This window comes from Stenella coeruleoalba (assembly GCF_951394435.1).
Source record: "Stenella coeruleoalba genome assembly, chromosome: 20".
NCBI lineage: Eukaryota > Metazoa > Chordata > Mammalia > Artiodactyla > Delphinidae > Stenella > Stenella coeruleoalba.
Window position 1 is genome coordinate 9,935,258 of NC_137166.1, and position 23,715 is coordinate 9,958,972.

Here is a 23,715-nt window from a genome sequence, read left to right on the forward strand (position 1 = left end):
CAAGACAAGGTGACACACACCACGCTGGGTGCCTTCAGTTCATCTCACTGAAGTCTCACAACGCTATGACACTGGTGTCATGGTGCCTGCTTCACGGACGGGGAAACTGAGACTCAAGGGTTAAGAACAGGGAACAAGGCCCCAGGGTTACCAAGTTGAAAAGTATAGAAGTTTAAAAAAAAAAAAAAAAGCATGTCTAATTATCCAAGAAAGAGTGAGGGCTCACAAGGCAAAATAAAACCAGGCAGTGGATACACATGTATGTTGCAGCCTGACTGTCCCAAGACTTAATAATTTTTACCAGCTTTCCCATTTCAGGTACGTCTTTCTGGGTGAAGGGATCCCCACTTGTGTTAACATCCTCTTATCCTGACTCCTGCCCTTGGCAGCCGGACAGCCTGTGTGGTTAGGAAATCTAGGAGAGAGCGCGGGGCCCACAGGGCCCTGTCCTTCCTCTCCTCGTACAGACATCACACGCCCCCCTCTGCTCTGCTGTGTGCCTGCTGCGGCGGGTGGGGGTGGGGGCTCTGCCCTCAGGGGTGGTCTGGTGGGACCCGGCACCAAGTCATCACCCTGTCAAATTCTGGGGTTCAGGAACCAAGAGCCCACCGGCCCCCACGGAGAGGCCATGCTCCCCAACATGCGCTGGGCCAGGCGTTAAGGTGATGCACTAGCCTTCTGTTCGCCTTACACTGTGTCCTATTTCTCAATCAGTTCATACCTTGGAAAATGGGGGAAAATGTGTTATTTGCTGGGGCCCTGAAACCTCCACACCTCTTGATGGGCGACCTGACCAATCTGAGCTTGGATTCCTCTCAGTAGAGTAAAACGTTCTACGGACCTCGAGTCACTGTAATTTAAGAAGAGCGTGGGGGCCTCCCTGGTGGCGCAGTGGTTGAGAGTCTGCCTGCCGATGCGGGGGACACGGGTTCGTGCTCCGGTCGGGGAAGATCCCAAATGCCGCGGAGCGGCTGGGCCCGTGAGCCATGGCCGCTGGGCCTGCGCGTCCGGAGCCTGTGCTCCGCAACGGGAGAGGCCGCAGCGGTGAGAGGCCCGAGTACCGCAAAAAAAAAAAAAAGAAGTGTGGCTGCACATTTCAAATCAGTTTGGAATTTATAAACAGATGGGATATAACAGCACACTATTAGGTTTTGTCTTCTAGACCCGAAAGGTTCACAAGTCACGTGGTTAAGGCTCGCTCGAGAGAGGTCTAAAGAGAGAGCCGTGTAAGAGCCAACGCCAGAGTACACGTAACCCAGGAGACAAGATCCGAACATGTTCTCACCCCGTCCTGAGAGTCGAAGGAACCTATTCGAAGTCTGAATCTGTACCACAAGAGGATCCTTCTTTCAGCTCTGTGTTATTCCTTGTTTCACTGTATCACTATACTCTTTAAAAAGCAGAGGCATATCATGAAATCCCATGCTTTGTAAAAGATTCCATTATAAGAGTAATCATTATTGAACCTTTGAGCCCAGATGTAATTTCTTACATGTTACAACAAGTTTGGCACGCATTGTGAATTTCAGCCAAGGTTGATAAAGTTCAATACCTTGGCTAACCAACCATGTGTACTACTCATTATAGAAGTAATAAATATATTCATCAAAATGGACATGAAAAAGCCATAAGAAAATCCAATGCCATTTCCAGCCTGCCGCCATAAAAGCACCCCTTGGACTTAAATTTTATACATAGTTATCACACCTACCCCATCATTCAACACCAGGCATACATAAGACAATCATCTACCTACATTTACAGGCTAAATAAATTCCAGTTAGAGAGGTGAATTCTCCATCCTAGAGATCTCAAAAGTTGCACAAATGCACACATGCTTCTATGTTCAACTCCTAAAAGAATTCATATCAAGTACAAAGGGAATCAGCCAGACACGCCTACAAATATCATTTTCCTTCCCATTATCTTTTTGGGTCAGTTTTAGTGGAAGTGGTTTAATTTTTTTCCCCCAGTAATACTTTCAGTCTAATTATTCTTTTAGCCTCTTGCTAATTGAAAAATTTAGTAGAAAGAAAAGAAAGCCTGATTTAGATCACTGTCATGGATGGAAGAATCTCAGTTCACAGAACGGAAGACCCTCGTATGATCAAATGTACAGGAGTCGACAGAGCTGGCCTCTAGGATCTGAACGCAATTGACAAAATTTCCTTTACTGGGATAAGAAAACCAGAGTGACTGCCTAGTTGAAAATCCAAGTTCTCCCAATTGCATTTCTCTCTCTTGTGCTTCTAAGAAGAAATGCGAACACTATTTCAGACATTCACTTTCAAGGAAACAAAAGCCTTCCCCTCTAAGAAGTCCTCCCCGACATCTGGTCAGCCACAATGGAGCTGACCAGCGACGGGCTCTGAACCAGACTTTAAAAGTCATGCTGCACGTTTCAAACGCTGCCCTGAACTTGCTAATCCTCTGCTGGGGAAACAACTCCTCCCGAGTCGCTGCACCTCCACTCCAGGAGGTGAACGTGAGGGGGGAGAGTCCACGCTCTTTGTTTCTCAGCAAGGGCCTGTCTTCACCCACTGAGGACAGTGGAGCCAGCTGCGTCTACACTGCAGGGTCTACACACCCCCGCCCCGGCACTGGGATGTTGCAGTGTGCAGGCAACACCTCTCCCCGCTATCTGTGCATCACACTTCTTTCCTCTTCCATCTCGCTGGGCCAACAGCACCGTAGGCCAGTGACTGCCTCTTGCTGCAGTTTAATGCTTTCTTTCAGATTTTCTCTCTTGGATACATCAGCACAGCGGGACCACTGTGTGATAATTTTATAAATGTCCTCGTACTCTCCTGGTTCTTCTCACATCTACCGTGGAGAAAAAAACACGATCAAGCTTTCTAAAACCAAAGTTACGCTCCTCACGACGAAGAAGAGAGTCCCTGCTGTTAATCACAAACAGCACCTAAATCATCCCAACCTTAGCCAAACAATACGAGTTCTTAACCAGGCCTAAGCAGAACACCGCAACGGCGGAGGGCTTTATTTTCTCAAAGAGTTGGCAACTGCCCGATTCTTCCGAGAGCTTAAATACCATAGTGACAGATACTGATGTTCAGAAAGATTAAAGTAAAATACGAAACTAAACAGGGGACGGAGAGATGAGCCAGATTTGGGTTCTGAATCACAGAAGTAAAGAAAAAGCGAACTCTCACAGTGACTGTCATAATGAAAAAAAGGTTAAGGAAACCAAGGAAAGAGGGTTTAATGGTTCCCCAAAGACTCGGGGAATAGGTAAAATTCCGCAGGCATCACAAGCATTATGTGCGCAGAAAACAGTCTGTGCGAAGTCCACACTATCGTTTATTGCAATGCCCAGAATTAAGAATATGGGTAAGTTTCTAAATACAGATTTCTGACAGCTTTGCAGAAATGCTATCGGGAAGAGCAGATAGTTTTCTAACACGGCCTTTACTGAAAACAAAGCCATCCTGCGAGCATGTTGACTCTGAGATCCAATACTAATATTTAAGCAAACGGTTAAGTCAACATGAACAATGTTTGCTGTTTCTTATTTGTCAAGAGCTGATTCTCCCCACCGACGTGAACACACACACACACACACACACACACACACACACACACACACCATACAATATAAAGTCACTGTCACAGGGAGTAGTCAAGGGACTTCCCCGGTGGTGCACTGGATAAGACTCCGTACTCCCAGTGCAGCGGGCTTGGGTTCAATCCCTGGTCAGGGAACTAGATCCCACATGCATGCCACAACTAAGAGTTTGCATGCCACAACTAAGGAGCCCGCCTGCCACAACTAAGACCCAGCGCAACCAAATAAATAAATATTAGGAAAAAGGGGGGAGGAGTCAAGGAACATTTAAGAAAACACACAGACCTCCCTAAAACCTGTGTAAGATCCACAAAATCTGTTAGGAGGACGGAAGCATCCCACTGACTGTAAACTTGGAATCGCTTATTTCTACACGTGACAACTGTCATGTTTTGCTCCCTGCCCAGTTCAGCTCAGCCTCCCAAGTGCATCACTCGCTTTTGTAAACTAGCGTCCCCAGGATTAGCCACCTGTGATGTGCAATATGGAAGCTTCAGTAGTTCAATCTCTAAAATTCATTTAAAGACATCAGCATTTCTTCTTTAGAAATTCATTTGAAACTATTTCACTTTCATGATACTTCTCCGTGGACAGTTTAAACAGAACACACGATGATTAGAGTTGTATCCTTTGAAAAGTTAGACATTATTAAATTCTTCAATGCAAACAAGACCAGCTTTATAGTAACTAAAACATGAAATCTAGAACTCACTCTTAAAGACTTGAGTGTGCCACCCTAAAATTTTCAAAATTCTGCAGTTCAGCTGATGTTTAAATTTTACATAACGGGTGATAAAAAAAAAATTTTTGCTTGGAATTTGTAAACTCAAATACTGTCCGAAAATGTGACCACTTTCCCTGCAGCCTCGACAGAATGTAAAATCCTAAGTCTAGGCAACGATTCTCTACCTCACGGTTAGATACTGTGCTCTGCAGCTGCCACACCAGTTGAGGAGCTGGAAAATGGGTCGGAGCAAAGAAGAATCGTGGCAATTGTAAAACCTCCCTGGTATATATTGCCAGATTAATAACAGCATTAGCAGAGCTCAGCTATACCATCAGTGGCGTGAGGAACAGCAGGCTGAGAGCTCCAAGGCTGAGTCAAAACACGGAGCGAAGCACAGAAGCCAGTTACAGGAAAGTCAGCCACGACTGTCAAAGAAATCTGTCCACCAACCAAAATGAGCAAGCATGCCACTCAAACGAACCGCTGATTTTTAGCACATACTATCTGAGCAGTACATAACGGCTTAGACTGTAAATACAAACATCAAAAGGCAGAGAAGAAGCTTTAAAAATATCCTAATACAGCTGCATGCTAATTACCACAGGGCAAGCAATGGAACTGTGATTAATACAAACGACAGGTAAGCGATGGCACCTGACCACAGATCCACGCTTTGTTCAAATTAACAGGGAGTTTTCGCTCACCCTGTACTTATTCACAGGTTTTGCTTTCCTTTACCGTTCATAATTGCCACGATTTTTCTTTGCTCCGATCCATTTTCCAGCTCCTCAACTGGTGTGGCAGCTACAAAGCACAGTGTCTAACCATGAGGTAGAGAATCGTTGCCTAGACTTAGGATTTTACATTCTGTCGAGGCTGCAGGGAAAGTGGTCACATTTTCGGACAGTATTTGAGTTTACAAATTCCAAGCAAAAATTTTTTATCACCCGTTATGTAAATTTAAACATCAGCTGAATTGCAGAATTTTGAAAATTTTAGGGTGGCACACTCAAGTCTTCAGGAGTCAGTTCCAGATTTCATGTTTTAGTTACATCAAGAGGCATACATGGAGATGAAGCTTAAGAAAAATCAGAGACTCACAGAAAGACTTAAAAAGCATCAGTCAAGATAAAAGAAATTAAAGATGATACAAACAGATGGAGACATATACCACGTTCTAGGATTGGAAGAATCAATATTGTGAAAATGACTACACTATCCAAAGCAATCTAAAGATTCAATGCAATCCCTATCAAATTACCAATGGCATTTTTTACAGAACTAGAACAAAAAATCTTAAAATTTGTATGGAGACACAAAAGACCCCAAATAGCCAAAGCAGTCTTGAGGGAAAAAACCGGAGCTGGAGGAATCAGACGCCCTGACTTCAGACTATACTACAAAGCTACAGTAATCCACACAATATGGTACTGGAACAAAAATAGACATATAGATCAATGGAACAGGATAGAAAGCCCAGAGATAAACCCACGCACCTATGGTCAACTAATCTATGACAAAGGAGGCAAGGATATACAATGGAGAAAAGACAGTCTCTTCAATAAGTGGTGTTGGGAAAACTGGACAGCTATATGTAAAAGAATGAAATTAGAACACTCCCTAACACCACACACAAAAATAAACTCAAAATGGATTAGAGACCTAAATGTAAGACTGGACACCATAAAACTCTTAAGGAAAACTTAGGAAGAACACTCTTGGACATAAATCACAGCAAGATCTTTTTTGACCTACCTCCTAGAGTAATGGAAATAAAAACAAAAATAAACAAATGGGACCTAATGAAACTTAAAAGCTTTTGCAAAGCAAAGGAAACTACAAACAAGATGAAAAGACAACCCTCAGAATGGGAGAAAATATTTGCTAACGAATCAACAGCCAGAGGATTAATCTCCAAAATATATAAACAGCTCGTGCAGCTCAAAATTAAAAAAACAAACAATCCAATCAAAAAATGAGAAGACCTAAATAGACATTTCTCCAAAGAAGACATACAGATGGCCAAGAGGCACATGAAAAGCTGCTCAACATCACTAATTATTACAGAAATGCAAATCAAAACTACAGTGAAATATTACCTCACACCAGTTAGAATGGGCATCATCAAAAAATCTACAAGCAACAAATGCTGTGGAGAAAAGGGAACCCTCTTGCACTGTTGATGGGAATGTAAATTGATACAGCCACTATGCAGAACAGTATGGAGGTTCCTTAAAAAACTAAAAATAGAATTACCATATGACCCAGCAATCCCACTACTGGGCATATACCCAGAGAAAACAATAATTCAAAAAGACACATGCACCACAATGTTCATTTCGGCACTATTTACAATAGCCAGGTCATGGAAGCAACCTAAGTGCCCATCGACAGACAAATGGATAAAGAAGATGTGGTACGTATATACAATGGAATATCACTCAGCCATAAAAAGGAACAAAATTGGGCCATTTGTAGAGATGTGGATGAACCTAGAGACTGTCATACAGATTGAAGTAAGTCAGAAAGAGAAAAACAAATATCGTATATTAACGCATATATGTGGAACCTAGAAAAATGGTAGAGATGAACTGGTCTGCAGGGCAGAAATAGAAACCCAGATGTAGAGAACAAACATATGGACACCAAGGAGGGAAAATGGCAGGGAGGTGGGGTGGGGTGATGAATTGGGAGATTGGGATTGACATATATACACTAATATGTATAAAATGGATAATAAGAACCTGCTGTATAAAAAAATAAAATATACTTCAAAAATTTTAAAAAAAGCATCAGTCAAGATAGCGAACGCTGTCTTTAATTTACAAGAACCTATTTGGTGATTCGTTTGCAGATGTCTTCTCAAGAATTATCTAAAAAGGCTTTAGTATCCTGTACTTTTAAATACAAAAAGAATAGAGACATAGAGGTAGAGAACAAATGTATGGATATCAAGGGGGAAAGGGGGGTTGGGATGAATTGGGAGATTGGGATTGACATACATACACTACTGATACTTTGTATAAAATAGACAACTAATGAGAACCTACTGTATGGCACAGGGAACTCTACTTAATACACTGTGGTGACCTAAATGGGAAGGAAATCCAAAAAGGGAGGATATATGTATACGTATAGCTGATTCACTTTGCTGTACAGTAGAAACTAACACAACACTGCAAAGCAACTATACTCCAGTAAAAATTAATTTAAAAAATAAATACAAAAAGAGAAACACAGAAATAATTATAAACTGCCCAGAGGCATCCATGTGTACAGGGAAATGTGTGGTTAAAAAAAAAAAATTATACCATAAAGCAAATAAATGTAAACATTCTCTAGAAGCACAAAGATCAAGGGGCTGATATTTTGGTTAGTTTGTAGCTCCAAAGGGGCAAGGCATCCTGTCTGCTTCAACGCTGAAGAGCTGGCACCTAGTTCTCAATGTTTGTTGACTGCACAAATGATGGAATTAAGGGTGTGTCTGTGCCTATGATCCAGCCAGCCCTCTCTCTCCACACAGCCCTCATCCCAGACACTAAACCAGGGTTCTAGACTCAAGAATCCACACAGACCAGGCAGGTAACAGGACATACTCATAGGAAACAGCTTTGCCTAACGGCAGGGAAACAGCCTCCGTGCAATTCTGCTTGCTGGGAACAGGGCCCAGTGTTGCCAGCTCTTCTGATTTTTTTGAGTCAGAAATCAGGATTAGGGCTTCCCTGGAGGCAGAGTCGTTAAGAATCCGCCTGCCTTGGGCTTCCCTGGTGGCGCAGGGGTTGAGAGTCCAGCTGCCGATACAGGGGACATGGGTTCGTGCCCCGGTCCGGGAAGATCCCACATGCCGCGGAGCGGCTGGGCCCGTGAGCCATGGCTTGCGCGTCCGGAGACTGTTCTCCTGCCTCTCCACACGAGAGGCCACAACAGTGAGAGGCCCGCGTACCAAAAAAAAAAAAAAAAAAAGAATCCACCTGCCAATGCAGGGGACATGGGTTCGAGCCCTGGTCCAGGAAGATCCCACATGCCACAGAGCAACTAAGCCCATGCGCCACAACTACTGAGCCTGCGCTCTAGAGCCCGCGAGCCACAACTACTGAGCCCGTGTGCCACAACTACTGAAGCCTGCGTGCCTAGAGCCCGTGCTCCGCAACAAGAGAAGCCACCGCAATGAGAAGCCCGCGCACCGCAACGAAGAGCAGCCCTGGCTCGCCGCAACTAGAGAAAGCCCACGCGCAGCAACAAAGACCCAGTGCAGCCAAAAATAAATAAATAAAATTTAAAAAAAAAGAAATCAAGATTACTTTTAAGTAAATGCTCTTGATTTTAACATGTCAGCAGTTAATCTAAAACAAAACAGAAAACACCACAGGTCATTTCTGTGCGGACCAAACAAACCACCTGGGGGCCAGATCCAGGCTACAGACCCCAGTTTCCCCTGCGTCCTGATTGGGAGGCTCTACTCTTGACCAAATGGCCCCCAGCTAGGGGAATGAGCAAGTGTGAGATGGTCCCCCTCCCTTAATCACTGTCACGTGATGTGAAGTCACTCAGCGGCACTACAGCGAGGCCCGGACATTTAGACACCATCCTGTTTCAGACAAACCCCGAATGGAGGACAAGAGGCATCGTACGGCTGCTCCCAAACTCAGAACGCCGAGGCACAGGACCAGAGTTTTTCTAGAAAAAAAAAATCACCCAGCCCAAAGAAACAGTTAGGTAGGGGAGAGGTGGGGTGGGGACAGAGACTTCAATGCTGCAGGTGAAGAGTCCTTAGAGATAACCCATCACCTTCTGAGGGTCCTGAGGAGTGGCCCCCAAAGATGCCCAGATCCGAGTCCCTGGGACCTGTGAATGTCACCCTACATGGTAGGGGGGGACTCTGCAAACGTGATGAAGGCCTTGAGATGGGGAGATTACGCTGGCAGATCCCGGTGGACCCCAGGTGATGAAAACTGTTGTCGTAAGAGGGAGACTTGTCTGCACAAGAGGAGAAGGTGGTGTGATGGGGGAGTGACACGCTTCGAAGGTCGAGGAAACATCCACAGGCCAAGCTTCTAAAAAGGTGAGGAAACAGACTCTCCCCCCGAGAGCCTCCAGAAGGAGCCGGCCCTGCCAACGACCTGGCTTCAGCCGGTAAGACTGATTTCGGACTTCTGACCTCCAGAACGGCAAGCAAGCAAGTTGCTGCTGTGTTTAATAATTAAGTAAACGGGTAAGGAACATAACGATAGATGCACATGTGTGCCCTCAAGTAAGTGTAAGAGCCCCACGATGATGACACACAACCCCAGTCAGGCCAACGGGCAATAAAAGAGAAACACGGGGCAAGCGGCCATAGCCAGGCTCCGCAGAGAAAGGCCCTCAGGCAGAGACCAGCGGCTCCCATCTCAGCTTTTTAGGCTGCAAGGAGGGTATCGTTTGCCAAAAATCTGACTCTGCTCCCTGACTGAGACGTTTCCCCAGATGGATCTGTTAACACTGCTCTCTACCTTGCCAAACACTCAATGTGGTAACTGTACACGGACTTGGAATGGAAGCTTCCTTTGCTAATAGATAAAGTTGTAATGGCATTTCTTTTCCTTTTTTTTTTTCTTCCGGTAATGCCACTTGGAATACAGTGATGATCTCTCAGCTGACAGAAGCTTCTCAAACCCAGCTGCTGAATGGAGAAGCCACAGCCGCCCTCCTGTACGACACACCAGACAGAAAAACTGAAGGCAGTCAGCAGACCTTATACTGAGAAATGCAAAAAGGGTTGAGATTCATCCTTACAGCCATTGGTGGCTACCACAGTAGAATCTCTCCGTTTGAAAGAGATTATTTTCACGCTCCTGCTTCGTGCGATCACAAGGAAAACAGCTTCCAGAATGGAGATGCTACTGGAAAATTTGTTAATGTTCCACAAGCCAAGAGCACCCAGTTCACTCTCCCCGTGTACATCTGTATTCGCTCAGCACTGCGAACAGAGGTGAGGAAGGGCCTGGGCAACTGAAGTAGAAGGCAACCAGAAAATGAGCTGTGCAAGAGCCAGCAACATTTTCACCTATGGAAACTCAGCACGACTGCAGCCTGGGGCCACTTCTGCCTCCGCAGAGATGCCCTTCTTGTTACCCCAGGTTTCCGCTCCTGAGGAGCTGGCCAGCGGCACAGCCTGTCAGCCCCGGGTGGGACAGCATCCGTTAATATTTCCTAGTCGGACTTCCCTGGTGGTCCAGTGGTTGGGACTCCACGCTTCCACTGCAGGGGACATGGGTTCGATCCCTGGTCGGGGAACTAAGATCCCGCATGCCACGTGGTGTGGCCAAAAAACACAACAAAAAATTTCCTAGTCATCACCACCAAATCGAGGGCCCAAGGCTCGACAAAGGTACTTGAAGTCTGGTTACCTTTCTGAACCCTGGGGAAGATATTTGCTGATACCTCTCAGCGAGTCCTAACAAAAAAAGATCAAGAGATCCTATTGTATTCCATACGTCATGGAATTAAATCACTCTCCTTCCTCCTCCATCTTCCAAACCTGAAGCCTCGTCCTGTAGGACAGCCTTTTCTGACAAGCGTTGGGTGATTTTTTTCCCCCAACTGCAAGCAACCACATAAAGTCTACTGGACTCTTCACTACTGCATGTGCATGCTGTTTCATTTTATCCTGACAAAAGAGTGGGTGACAGCACCCCAGTGTTCACTGCAGCACCATTTACAACAGCCAAGACATGGAAGCAACCTAAATGTCCATTGACAGAGGAATGGATAAAGAAGATGTGGTACATATATACAATGGAATGTTACTCAGCCACAGAAGAATGAAATAATGCCATTTGCAGCAACACAGACGCAACTAGAGATTATCATACAAAGTGAAGTCAGAGAGACAAATGTCATAGGATATCACTTACATGTGGAATCTAAAAATGGTACAAATGAACTGATTTACAAAACAGAAATAGAGTCACAGATGCAGAAAACTTACGGTTACCAAAGGCGAAAGGGGCGGGGATAAATTAGGAGATCGGGATTGACATATACACACTACTACACATAGAATAGACAACTAATAAGGACCTACTGTGTAGCACACGGAACTCTACTCGATATTCTGTAGTAACCTATATGGGAAAAGAATCTAAAAAAGAATAGATATATGTATATGTGTAAGTATAACTGATTCCCTTTGCTGTACACCTGAAACACAACGTTGTAAATCAGCTATACTCCAATATCAAATAAACAAATAAAGAGTGGGTGACAAAGTATGAGTGTCTTTATTTTACAGATGAGGAAAGGGAGGCTCGAGATAGCTAAGTGACAGGCCTTAGGTCACAAAAGGCCACCTGACTCGCAGCCAATTCTCCTCCTAACATGTTCCCGTGGTCTCCAATAAAACCCATCATACCTTCTGAAGTGCTGATAAAATTCTATTCACACACTGAGATGTTCTTTGGTAGCCTCGAGCGAATGGGACAGCTAAGCTGGACATTTACACTTAATATTCCACGCAGTCCTGTAAACCATCACAAACTCAAGTGGACCAGAGCTCTGATGCCAGACTTTTGGAATAAAGATGTTACTATGACGCATTTCACTTAAGGTTTAATAGTTTTCCTTCCTTTTCTCCCCCAAGTTTAATAGATCTTTTTTTCCTCCTTGACTGCAAGAAAAATAACCTTTTTTTTTTCCTTTCTTTCTTTCACTTGATTCTTTTTCCTGGATGCAGCTACCATCTGACCTCCAACCAAAAAATATCTAAAATGTTTCCTTTCATACCAAAGACAAGTAGACGCCTGAAACAGTTATTGAGAAAGGTCGTTTCAGGACAAACTCGCAGATATGACGGCAGCCTTTTGAGGATCCAAGAACCAGGAAGCCAGGAAAATACCAAACTAATGTCAGTAACTTGATCGTCTTGCCTCCCATTCCCGAAATGACTACAGTTTACTAACTGCCTGCGGTGCGTGGCAGACAATTCCCTGGGCGCTCTGGAGTTCCCGTCTTTAACAACTGCGCAGGGACTTCCCTGGTGGCGCAGTGGTTAAGAATCTGCCTGCCAATACAGGGGACACAGGTTTGAGCCCTGGTCCGGGAAGATCCCACGTGCCGCGGAGCAACGAAGCCCATGCGCCACAACTACTGAGCCTGCGAGCCACGACTACTGAGCCCACATGCCACAACTACTGAAGCCCACACGCCTAGAGCCCGTGCTCCACAAAAGAAGCCACTGCGATGAGAAGCCCGCTCACCGCAATGAACGAAGAGTAGCTCCCGTTCGCTGCAACTACAGAAAGCCCGCTTAGAGCAATAAAGACCCAACACAGCCAAAAGTAAATAATATTTTTTTTAATTTTTAAATAAAAAAGTATTTACAAAAATAAATATTTAAAAAAATTTTTTAATAAAAAAGTATATTAAAAAAACTGTGCAAAGTACAAATAGTGTCCACGTTTCATAGATGCAAAACAAGCGCTCAGAGAAGGAAAGTAACTGGGCCCAAGTCACTCGATGAGTCGTGGTGGGGCCAGGTGTGGAAACTAGGTCACGTCTGCTTCCTGAGTCCTGATCCCTTCCCCTGCACCCTGCTGCCTCTCCAGATAGAAACTACCTATCAAGCTTTCCCCTGTCAGCAGAGCTATTTTCAGCAGTGGTACAATTTCGCCACGCGGGAGCCAGGCTCATCAAATGAGATAATGCAGAGAAAAGCTCTGAAGAGGGGTTACTACCATTAATAGAAGATCTGGGGGGAAATCTGCAAAGCCCAAAGCACTGACTGACGCCTACTGCATTATCTTGGGACTCAGCCTCCATCGTAAGCTGGCCAATTCTGAGTTTCCTGGGGTGCTCCCTCCTTAAATGCAGGTATGAAGCAGCGGTGCCCATGATTTGTAGCTGGTGTAAGAGATAAGATATAGGCTTAGAAGTTTTTAGTGAAGCAGACTGGGGAGCGAGGCCAACTTTCTTCTCACGAATCGCCTCTGGGTCACAAGATTGAATGTGTACTTAAAGTAATAGACACTTTGAGATAAATTAACTTCTGAGACAAAGGGACATTTTGAAAATTAAATCTTGCCACATGAATCAGGCAATCAATTAGCAATCGATACGTATCCAATAGTTACGCACGTAAGACGGAAAGGCGAGTCATAGAAGAATAAATACAAACGGCCAAACACCGGAAGAGCTGATCAATCTAATCATCAGAGACATGCAAATTTAAGGGATACCGTTTAAAAAATGCTAAATGCCAAGACTGGCAAGGATGCAGGGAAAATGGGCGTCTCAATTGGTACAAGCTTCCAGGGGTGTGGTTTGACAAAACAAACCAAGATTTTAAGATGAGGAAACAAATGCCCTGACTCAGCAATTCCAGTTCCAGAAAATAAAACTACAGAATAGTCACGAATGGGTACAAACATTTAATTACAAAATGTTCACCTCCATGCCATGGCTATCATAAAGCTGAAATCCACCCAAATGTGCTACAGAGGGAGAATGGTTGGAACCATACAAGGCTATGCAACCACTTAAGCTGTTGTAGAATATTCTACGACAGGCAAACACGCTCATAACCGCAGTTAAATAGAAAAATCACAGTAAAAGGGAAGGGGAAAATGCTGAGAATCATATATGCTATATACTGACAGTTAATTCTGGTTGGCAATAATTTGGGGTGATTTTTTTTCCTTATCTGCATTTATGTTTCTTTTTACTTTTCTGCATTTTCTAAGTTTTCCATAAGGAATACATGTTTTATAACAATAAATAATTCTAGCCTAACACCTGGAATTTATGTGAGTTTGACAAATGCCAGCTTCCATTCCCCGTAATTCTTTCCCCAAACTTATTTTAAAATAACATCAAAGGGGAATTCAAGAGAGAAAGTGTCCGTGTACTAATCCACGATCACCCAGCAGTTCAGAGATCACATCAGCCTTGCCCCTCCCAACAGGCACCACACTCAGCACACAGCCTGGCCCAGAGCAGGCTTTCCGAGATTCATTAAGATAAATTTGTTGATTTCAGACAGACTGGCTGAGCTGCTTGGGAAGAGCTTGGGCAGAACTGAGCACTATTCCTTGGAACAAGGCAGCAGCAAGGGGAAGGGAGGGCCCCGGGCATGGAGTCTGAAGTTCTCTGCTCTAGTTCTGTAGGCACCCACCGCTCAAGAGCTGTGTGGCCTCGGGCAAGTTACCTCGCCTCTCTGTGCTTTCACCCTAACTGGAGGTCAGGGTACCTGTGAGCACTGTGGCGAGAATTAAATAAGACAACAGGTACAGGATATTCGTGAATTCTAAAAAGCTATCAATATGAGACAAGATTACAGCGATCAATAAATAGTAATCTGGAATAATTAAGGACATTTCAGAGGTAAGGGTGAAAATGAAAAATATGTTATTCGTTTTAACTTCAGTTTCCATACAACTACACAAGAAAGTTCTTTGATTCTGATTCTGTCCCTCTTTCCAGGGGATCATTTGTTCCAGCGAAAGGCCTGGTTCCACCCACCTTGCTAGTCCTCCCATCCTACCCTCGGGAGGAATATTAAACACACTGGAACGAGTCTCCCATACCCCATCTCACACACGTCGACACTCTCCACACACACCCCACCCCCTGCTGGAGCACACTGTCTTAGTTTTCCTTTCAGAGTCTAGGGAGGAGACCTTGACTTGCTTTCAGAGACAGCACCATCTCAACGTGGCTTCTAACAAGAAGGACCCAGAAAGCCAAGCAGCACAGCCCGGTAAACAAGTAACACAGATTTGAAACAAGTAGATTCCAGCCCTGTCACACAACTCATTAAACAGGAGGACACTTCCCATTTAGCTCATTCACGGGGGGGTGGGGAGGTGCAGATAAAGACCGGCCCTTCAAGAAACGCAGTGTTACATATTAAGCCAAAGGAAGATCATAAATTCAGGCAAGAAACTCTGATGTTTGGAATTTACTTTTGATCAATGTATCGGAGACTTAATTTAAGAGATCTTTGCAAGAAGGCCCTTCTACTGACACCCCCCCACCCCCGGCCCACGACGTTATTCTGGAAAAGGCTGAGGACTCGAATCTGAACATTTTGTGTATATACGGCAGAAAATTAAGAAAGGACGTGGGCTGTGTCACTGTAAATGAGCGATGGTCAAGGGGGTTCCAACAGTTGGCACGCCTTTCATTACCAAGTCTGGAATAATTCCCACAATAGCCATCTAGTTTTAACCATCTTTACTGGATAGACAAAGACCACATCTGTAAACGAACGAGCAAACTATTTTCACTCTGGTGAAGGAGTTTTTGCACTGTTACAAAAGTATATTCACAGTGCTTGCTGGCTCTTTCATTTTAAAGAGAGAAAAAAATTGTTGAGAAAAAGAATATATAATACATAAAAGCATGTAATAAGGTATATTCATTTTGTCCCCATTTTAAAATAAGGAGTTTTATACAGCCAAAACGGTTTTCCTTTTCTGGGCCAAATTTCTGTTTGAAAACTGAAGCAAACAATTACTGGGTTGCCTCAAACTTTGGTTATAGAGCCAAAATGAAAACTGCCCTCCTTAAGATCTTGTACGTGCAGATACTGGCTGTTTGCTTCATATTAAGTATTTGGTTTAATATGGCCTCTTAGTTAAGAAACATACACTAAGCCCAAAAAGACACATTCTTTTCTATTACAAAAACATATCATTATTAAACAATCTAATTACAATAAGTTATATAACACTGGGTAGGTTGGGGGGGCAGAGGAACGCTATGTTCTAAGAAAAAACTGTAAGATCACCAAGGCCTTCTAAATGAACCTTAAACAGAGGCATTAATATTTAAATATAACAATTTCCACTTAGAAAAAGAAAAATCACATTATTGATAGGCCAGCACACCCAAAACCAATAATGTCATGAAAACACATGCCCTTGTGTAGTCTGGCAGAACAGGCTGCTCCCTGAATACAATGGACCTTTTTATTAAATGGATCTCTTCATCCTTGGTATTTCATACCAGGGAAAAAAAATGGGACGGGAGGCGGGGGAGGAGGGAGAGAAGGAAGAAAGAAACAAACATGACACTAGTAACGGTCTTCAGTTTGAACTCTTTCACCAAGAAGTACAAGACCTAAAAGATACGTTAGAAAAGTAAAAGGCATTATTTAACAAAAATGAAAGCAAGACCGGCTGAGAGGTAGAAAACTGCATTGAGATGCTACCGCTTTTGTTTAACTGTATCAAAGGGCAACAGAGCCCTCTAGTGGAGGAAAAGTATAAATATATATGAAGACTGTTCTCTTTTAGGTAATTAACATAAAATACATAGGACCCTTTCTTTCCTGACAATTGCTATGTCACCGTATTACGTAAAAGCAAAAAACCAAATTTTTAAAATTGGGTATTAAGTAAAATAATTGCCAAATTTTTAAACCTGATAAAACACCTGTAATCTCAATTAGGGCAGAAATATTTTTAAATTATGATTTTTGAACCACTTTGGCAATGAATAGCAGCTTGTATGAGTCTCATTTGTATGCTGACACTATAGCAAATAAATTAAAATCTCAATCTACATGCAAGTATGAAATTCAACTGACCTCATGTGACAAAAATGTTTCAGCTGGTATCTAATGAGGTACTCATTCTTTATATATTATTATATATTACATACTTCCAAAAATAAATTTATTTTATTTATTCATTTTTGGCTGTGTTGGGTCTTCGTTGCTGCACACAGGATTTCTCTAGTTGCGGTGAGCGGGGGCTACTCTTCGTTGCGGTGTGCGGGCTTCTCATTGCCGTGGCTTCTCTTATTGTGGAGCATGGGCACGTGGGCTTCAGTAGTTGTGGCACATGGGCTCTAGAGTGCAGGCTCAGTAGTTGTGGCACACGGGCTTATTTGTTGCTCCACAGCATGTGGGATCTTCCCAGACCAGGGCTCGAACCCGTGTCCCCTGCACTGGCAGGCGGATTCTTAACCACTGCGCCACCAGGGAAGTCCTACATTTTTATTTTTTAACATTTTTATTGGAGTATAATTGCTTTACAATGTTGTGTTAGTCTCTGCTTTATAACAAAGTTAATCAGCTATACATATACATATATTCCCGTATCTCATCCCTCTTGCATCTCCCTCCCACCCTCCCTATCCCACCTCTCGCAGTGGTCATAAAGCACCGAGCTGATCTCCCTGTGCTACTACATACGTTTTTAAATAAGTTTTTTAGATGTGATTACCAAATTATGAGATGAGGCTCATTAGAATATTTCAATTGATCTTTTCCTTTAGATATATAGCTTCTAAAATACTCTGATCACGTGATTCCCATTTATATTCAATGTCTAAGAATATTTAAATGTAAAAAAGGTTGTTTAATTCATAAGGTACTAATTCTCATTTTTTTTTTTTTTTTTTTTTTTTTTTTTTTTTTTTTTTTTGGCGGTACGCGGGCCTCTCACTGCTGTGGCCTCTCCCGTTGCGGAGCACAGGCTCCGGACGCGCAGGCTCAGCGGCCATGGCCCACGGGCACAGCCGCTCCGCGGCATGTGGGATCCTCCCGGACCGGGGCACGAACCCGTCTCCTGCATTGGCAGGCGGACTCTCAACCACTGCGCCACCAGGGAAGCTCCAATTCTCAATTTTTATGTAATATTATTCAAGGACTTTTTCCAGTATTGTCAAAAATCTCAATAGTTTCTCAGAACAAATAATTTCAAAATCATTTTACTTACAATATATGGGTTTATTTTAGCATAAAAGAGAAATGGTCACAAATGCTTTTAAATTAAAATGGGAGTCTGGCAACTTCCCTGGTGACACAGTGGTTAAGAATCCGCCTGCCAATGCAGGGGACATGGGTTCAAGCCCTGGTCCGGGAAGATCCCACATGCCGCGGAACAACTAAGCCCGTGCACCACAACTACCGAGCCTGCACTCTAGAGCCCGTGAGCCACAACTACTGAGCCTGCGAGCCACAACTACTGGGTCTGAGCTCTGGAGCCCGTGAGCCACAACTACTGAGCCCACGTGCCTAGAGCCTGTGTTCCACAACAAGAGAAGCCACCGCAATGAGAAGCCCATGTACTGCAAGGAAGTGTAGCCCCCGCTCACCGCAACTAGAGAAAGCCCGCGTGCAGCAACGAAGACCCAATGCAGCCAAAAAATAATTTTTTTTAATTTTTTTTTAATTTTAGTATATTAACGCATATATGTGGAATCTAGAAAAATGGTACAGATGAACCGGTTTGCAAGGCAGAAACAGACACAGATGTAGAGACACCAAGGGGGGAAAGCATGAGTTGGGAGACTGGGATTGACATATATACACTAATATGTATAAAATAATTAATAAGAATGTGCTGTATAAAAAAATAATAAAATAAAACCTAAAAAAAAATTTTTTTTTAATAAATGGGAGTGTGAATTCCCAAGATTATTTAGATTATTTCAGAAAATTTTCCTCTACTTAATGAGCACCAGGTTCTTAAAAAGAAGAAAAAGGTCAAAATCCCACTAGTTTTAGGGGCTTCCCTGGTGGCGCAGTGGTTGAGAGTCCGCCTGCCGATGCAGGGGACACGGGTTCGTGCCCCGGTCCAGGAAGATCCCACATGCCGCGGAGCGGCTGGGCTCGTGAGCCATGGCCGCTGAGCCTGCACGTCCGGAGCCTGTGCTCCACAACGGGAGAGGCCACAACAGTGAGAGGCCCATGTACTGCAAAAAAATAATTAAAAAAAAAAAAAATCCCACTAGTTTAAGTCTTGTTGACAACCGGAAAGGAAACTGTAATCAGGCATTTCAAGATCCCTAGTGTAATGACCCCATATGAGTAAGTTTTAACCAAGAAAATGACTCTAAGGTGGCCTATGGCCTCGAATTTATGGGATCTTTTGGAATAGCTGAGGAAGAAAAGTCAAAGGCATGATTTAGGCTAGAAGGCAAATTTTAGTAACACTAGGTGTGGAAAAGAAAACAAAGATCTGAGGGTGGAGAGGAAGAGAGTCTGGTTCATTACTGTCAAAGTGTGGGTTTAAAATGTTAACAATGAATACACTTCTACATGAAGAAAAGCACTTCTCTTGTATTACCGTAGAACTGGTAGAATCTACACCAGATATGAATTCATCGCAGTGATGATTTGTAGGATAAAGCAATATGGCAACTCCACTTCACACTGTAATTTCAACACATGATTTTGCAAGAAGACCCCAAGCTCTAAAAAACAGGCTCTCTAAGCCAAAACAACCAATTTCAACATTAAACTACAACATTTTGGGATTCCCACATGGAAATCCAATACCTTCATTTTGTTTCAAGAACAAATTTGGGGTTGACTTTGATAGCTTGAGCAAATACTTTTTATATCTCAAAGTATATCAATTTTGGTATATAAGTGTGTGTATACACGTACACACATTATTAGAATCCCTGTAATGAACCTTAGGGAGGTTTATTATATATAACATAAATACCAATAGAAAATTAAAGTGTCCGTCCCAAAATACATTTTCCTGGTGTATGCTAAGGTGGCCAGCTTGTATATGTTCAGGCAAAAAAACAGTTTTGTTCTTGTTAACGGGTCCTCTGACTCACACACAAATCGAAACCAGGCCAGGCTATTCCAGATTTCAAGTCACAACATTCGAAACAGCCCAGTGTTATGAAACTTCAAAGGGTCGAAGAAACTTTTCATCCTGACTATACTCGGAAAGGGATTCAAAAACCAAATTTTAACCACTACTGGTTTAAGACTGAAAGTTAGGAAGAAAGCTTTATCATTCATCATTGCCAGTGAACAGGAGACTGAAAATGGCTAAGCTGTGCATACTTGTTAATATTTTTTCAATGGTTGTTTGACAGAACCTGGATTTCACTCCGTAGGTGCCACGATGATCCATCTGCACCCTACAACTACCTGCACGATTTCCAACAAACGTCCCCGCTCCCAGGGCCAGTGTGCAGGGCAGGCGCTGCCCCATATTTAGGCATTCAGGTAATCCCTCGTGAGAAGGGTCCGGCCTTGGAGGAGCACATGTCAGCCCTCAGATTTGAGAAGGCAGCATTTTGTACTGAGCTATTTATAAGCAGAGCCCAATCCGCTCGATTGACAGGCTGAGTCTAGAGAAGCAGCTATGGGATCTTCCGCAACAGGAAGCCTCCGAGACCCCCTCTCCGGAGACTTCGCATTAAGGTCCATATTTAATGATCACCATGTTGAAGCCATCTCCATTCGTTTTTTTGTTTTCGTTTTTTACCAAATCAGAGGCATCGAGCCACTAACTCCAGGTCGCCGTGGACACCCGCCCCGCCCCTTCCTGCCCAGCGCTAAGCTGAGCACAAACAGAAATGAACTCCTCCCTCGCCTCTACGGCTTAGCCGTCGGGACCGGGGCTCCGGGCCTCGCGGTCTGCTGGCGGAAGGAAGCTCTGGGTGCACAGGTGACTTCCCCGTGGACACTGAGAGGCTGAGCTCCACCGAGACAGGTCCACAAGCTACAGCGCTCAATCTACACGAAGTTCTTAGGGTTCAGAAGCTCATTAAACAAAGGTCGATGAGAGAAGAGTGTCATTTCAGAGGCTGCAACGTCCTACGGCCTGCAGCTCCCTAAAGCTGGGGACAGAGGGGAGGCAGGAGGCACAGGCACTGGGGGGCATCCCCAACAGACACGTATAATGTGTTGCCACCATCTTCCTCGTGGCCTGGGGCATCCGCTTTATCTAGATTTCACCTAACTTGAGGCTGACTCACAGCATGCTGGGGTGATCGTATTTTGAAAGGGATTAGACCATCTGAGGCAGGGGTAGGCAAACGTTTTCCATTAAGGGCCAGACAGTAAATATTCTAGGCTGTGCAGGCCACAGGGTCTCTGCCGTATTTATGCAACTCTGCTGGTCACATGAAAACAGCCACAGACAAAACGGAAATAAACAGGCGTGGCCATGGTCCAGTAAAACTTTACTTGCAAGATCAGGCGGGAGTCAGATTTAGCCCACGGGCTGTAGTTTGCCGACTCCCCATCTGGACAGCTGAACCCAGTCAACCGCAGTATCTGCCTACAAACTTCCAAGAATGCAAAACGCTTTATTGTGGCATTTCCTCTGAATCCGTCTACCGACCTGCACCACCCTGATCTTTATAAGCTGAATTAATAAGCAAGAGTCCCTCCAATTGCCTTCGGAACATAAAATATCCAAAGTTCAAAATACAGTTCTGTATCCCTTACAGCCAGGGTGGAGGGGGGGCGAGGTACCCAACATGGACGACAAGAGAGAATCTACATAGAGGCCACGTCAAAGGGGGCAGTGTCTTGGCACGTCCCTGCTGTCCACCAGGGAAGGCGTCCCCTCTCACCGCCCGAGCGTCCCCTTCACAACAGAGAGCCCCCTCCCAATGGCAAGTCCAACAGACAGGTGCCTTGCAGGGAATTCAAAAACACGAACAAAAAGCATCACTGGGAATACCAGATTTGTAAACCAACCTTTGTAAAGCCAGTTAGGTTACCTGTGTTTTTAGCTGTGGAATCACCACTCTCAAAATAAAGACCGGTGTTTTGTAACAGCCCACTCTGCTCCCAAGAGCACAGACATCCATGAGGCTAAAGACTGGACAGTTCACACGTAGGAACCGGGCTCCCCTGAGCAGCAAGAGGAAAAGTGCAGGCCAACACCGTTCAAGCTTCAAGAGAAGATGACTCCCGAACGCCGAGGAGTGTTGGGAGCGAAGATGCCTGATTCACTCTGCGCTCAGCTGTTCCATTTGAAAGGGGCAGAAACAGAGTGGTGATAGCGATTTCTAAATTGGCGTGTTTCATAGTTCAGGAGAAGAAATTTATCTGGAAGGCACAGCCTACTTGGACAAGGACACTCTCTAAGGCAGCCGCGTGGGATATAAAAGCTGCCTAAGTGATGACGGCAAAGCCACGGGCTTGCCTTCGGCTCTTTGCTTTAAGCCTGATACCACGGCTGCAGCGCCAGAGTTCTTTGCGAGGATCTGATTGCCTGGAATGTTCGGTCTGATGTTGTTTCAAATATTAAGCAGACAAATCTCCAGCACTCCCCTGGACTCGGGCTTCTCGAGACTGGAGGGGTCACGGGGAGACCAGGCAGAGCTGAAGGCAATGAAGGTTCGAGCTGGGGAAATGGGGATGGGGGGGCGCGCTTGGAGACCTTCCCCAACCTCCCTTCCAGCCTGAGCTGTCCGACTTACCATCACATGTGACCGGACCACGGGCACCTACTTGCAGGGCCCACAAGAAAGATCAGGAACCTCAGGAAGGGGAAGCGGCAGCTGGGAAGAGGCACAGAGCTTGCCTCCGAGAGGTCCGAGGTCCACTCTGACCGACACATTTCTTCTCAATGCTTCAGAACCTCATCCTCCCTTCCGACCAGGATGCAATACCCAACTACACATAGCTCTTTGAATATTCTGGACCAGTGCCTTTAGTCCTGGATCATGACGTCATAGGCCTCACGCGGCAAATCTTCAGCAGAGCTTCAGAAGGCCTGCCATCTAATGTCAGACACGGCCAAGTTTCAACACTTACGCACAAACCATCAGTAGTCACTTATCTTACTTATGAAAGGAAGAAACTGTCTAGCCACGAGATTAAGGGAATGAGATCTTATAGTTAATTCTCTGGTTAACCGAGTGTTAAATAAGAAGAGGACTTAAGTCCTTATTTTTTCTTAATTATTCTACACTGTCTTGGTCCACACGCTCACGTAACGGTAGTCAACGCCATCCACACAACACACTGTTTCCTGGACGACTGAGGATCCAGCTGTTACTTTTAATATAGCATCATCAGCTTTTCCTATCGATGACAATAGAATGAACCCCGATGTGATTCAGAAAACCGAACTGAACATATTCTGAGCCCAGGATGAGGTCTGAGAGTTGATTTTAAATAAATCCCTTTCATTTAAAAAAAAAATTCCATATGCTTCTTTGCCTTAATGGACAGGTACAGTCAAAAGTTCCGCTCTGGGACCGTAGCTTGTTAGATTTTCAACCCTGTACTATATAACAATTGATGTATGTCAAGAATGTATGTTACTTCCTATACGTGCCCTGATGATACCAGGGAATGCTTCTGCAAGTTCAAGAAGAGGTCACCGAAAATGAAGCAAGACAGAGAAAGAAGTGCAGGGGATACACAAACCGGTGAGGAGACAAAGCTGGTGAGAGAGAAGGCCAGTGAGGTGGGGAGCACCATGAAGGGTGAAAAGGAGCGAACTTGCCAGAAGACAGCTGAGCACAATTCCATGTTTTGTCTCTGTAAATTAACCTGAGGATGCGTATCCTTACTCAAAGCAGCTGGTTCTCACAGATTCAGACATTCATGTCAATGGACCAAAGCAAAGTAAGAATTAAATCATCTGGAGAGTGAACGCAGGAGCATCTGCTTTGCCGCAGCTTCTCTACCAGCCCATGAGGCTAA

The 23,715-nt window shown here is 44.3% G+C and overlaps 1 protein-coding gene across 1 annotated transcript in view; it reads right to left on the minus strand.

The window, feature by feature from the left end:
- WWOX (WW domain containing oxidoreductase) overlaps positions 1 to 23,715 on the minus strand; it is a 973,003-nt gene that overhangs the window by 937,066 nt on the left and 12,222 nt on the right. The gene's annotated exons all lie outside the window — the stretch shown is intronic.